Genomic DNA, 3,302 nt, shown 5'->3' on the forward strand with positions numbered 1-3,302 from the left:
AGCTGGCATTAGCATCTGCCCAACATTTTTCTTTTCTTTTCTTTTCTTTTCCTTTCTTTCTTTCTTTCTTTCTTTCTTTCTTTCTTTCTTTCTTTCTTTCTTCTTTTTTTCTTTTTCTTTCCTTTCTTTCTTCTTTCTTTCTTTCTTTTTCTTTCTTTCTTCTTTCTTCTTTCTTTCTTTCTTTCTTCTTTCTTTCTTTCTTTCTTTTTGAAAGAAAGGCTATTTTATTTAAAAAAAAAAAAAAAAGTGTGCTCTGGGAACAGGGTTAGTCCATTTGGGCCTTCAGTGTCCTGGTGGTGTTTTGTCCTTCTCGGTGCTGCGGATGATGACTCCCATGCCTGACCCTGCATCCCAGTCCACAACATTCAGCATGGCTTGGGAGATGGTTTCAAACAGGTGTTCTGGATCCATGTTGGGTTCCCAGAGGGACTCGCACATTCCGTACATTTGTTCAGCATAGCTGCCACTGACCACAAAGTCATCAGTCACCACGGGGCAGCCGATGAGGTCTAGAGAGCAATTGAAGGGCTTAAAGGTCTTCAGGTCCAAACCAGCAATTACTGGCTCAGTGTAGTAGGGGCCAAAATGTTTCTCATACAAGAGGTTGGCCACCATGCTCATGAGGTTTGATCTGCTGACCTTCCTTCAACTCATATAGGTTCTGCCGGAACTTGAGGCACTGGGCAACTGTCTGGACGTCAGTGGCAAGCCCGGCCAGACTGATGTACAACCAACCACCCATGGGAAAGATCTCCTGGAAGTCCGTGGCCACCATCTGGGCCTGGATCCCGAAGTGCCTGTCTGCAGCGATGGCCACACCATTCTTCCCCTTCATGGCCATGATGGCTCCTCCATTGTAGGACATAATAGACATGATTGTGTGGTGTACGAGGACCCCTCCATTGCCACAGCAATTCCAGTAAACCGGGTCTAGCCTTCACTCCTGCCCATCATTTCTGACATTTAGACTCTACATAGAGGGTCTTGAGATTCCAGGCCTTTACTCATTCTGCATCCCCTACCTACTTGGATGAATATTAATATTTACAATAACAGAGAAAAGTTCTCCAGAATGTCTGGCAGGTGAAAGAAGTTAAATAAATGGAAAGTGTTGTTATTGTTTGCACCATACTCTAGTTCTTCCAAGGGCCGGCTTCTAAACCTTTCCTGAACATCTCTCTTCTGATGTCTCCTCTACAACTCGAGATCATGCTCTTGTCACTTCTCCATGGACACGGCCACCACTTTCTAACTGGCTTCTCTGACCCTCCTTGGTCCCCTTTAGATCCTTTCTGCCAGCATGTGATCTCCCTGAAATGCAATTTTGTCCATGTTACTCTTCTAATGAAAAGATGCTGCTCTATTGTTTCAACATGAGAGAGTCTGAGATTCTCAGTAGGACTTAAGATTTCTCTGTGACCCACCCCCTCCCTACTGCTCCAGCTCCATTGCCTGCCATTCCCAGTTTTACCCTGGAGTTTTCCAGGAACACAAACTACTAGTGGTTGCCACAGCACCCCGAGCTCTGTTTGCCTCCATGCCCTTGGCTGTGCCATTCTGATGGCCTGGAAAGCCCTTCCCAGCCCGTGCAACGTCTTCCTCTAAACTCAGTTCCTGAGTCTCTACCACATCCCATGCTGAGTAGGTGCCCTGCCACACTGCCCTGGGCATCCTTAGCACTGCCCATGCCCTCTAATCCTGCATGGCCTGCCTGCTTTGTTGGGGTGTCAGATTTTTGAAGACAAGAACTGCATCAATCTAGCTCACTTTTACATCCTCAAAACTCAGCCCACAGTAGGAGCTTAATCAATGCTAATGAATAAATAAATCACGTCTCCAATTAGAAAGTAACTTTCCTGGTCCGGTACTATACCTTTCTAAAAAAGAGATGAGTAGGTGAAATTGAACAGAGCTCTTAGCTGTGCAACTCCAAGCTTTGTGAAGCTGGAGGGCTTCTGCTCACTGTTTTCCTAGGGATAGGCTTGGCTAGAAACTCATTTTGCCCCATTCCTTCTCCAGCATTTCACGCTGAAGTGGCTTCTATTTTTCTTTCTTTCTTTTCTTTTTTTTTTTTGGAGATGGAATGTCACTCTTGTCATCCGGGTTTGAGTGCAATGGCACAATCTTGGCTCACTGCAACCTCTGCCTCCCAGGTTCAAGTGATTCTCCTGCCTCAGCCTCCCGAGTAGCTGGGATTACAGGCATGCGCCACCACGCCCAGCTAATTTTTGTATTATTAGTAGAGACGGGGTTTCGCCATGTTTGACAGGCTGGCATTGAGCTCCTGACCTCAGGTGATCTACCCACCTCGGCCTCCCAAAGTGCTAGGATTACAGGCGTGATCCACAGTGCCTGGCCTGGGCTCTATTTCTCATCATAGTTGCAGTAACCATATGACCTGGACTGTCTGAGGTCAACCATTCTGTCTTTGGCCCTGTTATATGCACCTGCATTGTGAGACCACAGTCCTGATCGGAGGTTTAGGTGCTGTGGCTACCCTGCCCACAGCTCTGGATTCCCAGCCCTTTTAATTCTTTGGAAAAAGGAGATTTGCACAGATCAGATGAGAAGACCATGGGCAGTATGGGGTGGAGAGAATGATGGCGTGTCAGGCATTTATTCAGCACATTGTGTTGTACCAGGCCCTGGTGAGGTTCTGGACACACGGTAGGGGGTGCAGCAGACTCATTCCTTATGTGCAAGGAGCTTACAGTTCAGTACAGAAGACACACATTCATCCGAAACTCACCCAAATCAATGTGAAGCTGTAACTATGAGAAGTGTGACAGATCCCTGGAGTTGGCAGGGAGAGTTTGATGCAGGGAGGACAGGTCTTCCATGGGAAGACAGTTGAAGGAGGAGTTGCATAGTAAAAGGGGAGGGACTGGAAGAGCTTATGATGGGGGAACTGGCTGTGGAATGAGGCTTGCCAGGGGCAGAGATCCTATGCAAGACCTTGAAGGCAGGTCTAAGGTGTGGGGGCTTTATCTTAAGAGCCATGGGAAGCCACTGAGAGTTTTAAGCAGGGTTATGAGTGAATCACATTTATGTTTGGAAAAGAATCTTCTCTGGTTACTATGTGGAAAGCAGATTGGGGCAAAGTCTTGCTTTCTCAATAAGAAGGCAGTGAGCAGAAACCTCTTAGAGAGTTTGCCAGTCATTTCTGCTGCTCCTCTCCCCCTGCAAGCTACACCAGAGCATGAGGAATTGTCCGTTTGGTTCACTGATGTATCCCAAGCAACTAAAATTGTGTCTGGCATGTAGCAATTGCTTCCAAAATGCATGCATGCGTCAAAAATTCC

At 46.8% G+C, this 3,302-nt stretch overlaps 1 pseudogene; it reads right to left on the reverse strand.

The window, feature by feature from the left end:
* Positions 1–265: 265 nt before the first annotated feature.
* On the reverse strand, positions 266–988 carry LOC100607047 (annotated as a pseudogene).
* Between the last annotated feature and the right edge of the window lie 2,314 nt (positions 989–3,302).

This window comes from Nomascus leucogenys, chromosome 22a (genome assembly GCF_006542625.1).
Source record: "Nomascus leucogenys isolate Asia chromosome 22a, Asia_NLE_v1, whole genome shotgun sequence".
Taxonomy (NCBI): Eukaryota; Metazoa; Chordata; class Mammalia; order Primates; family Hylobatidae; genus Nomascus; species Nomascus leucogenys.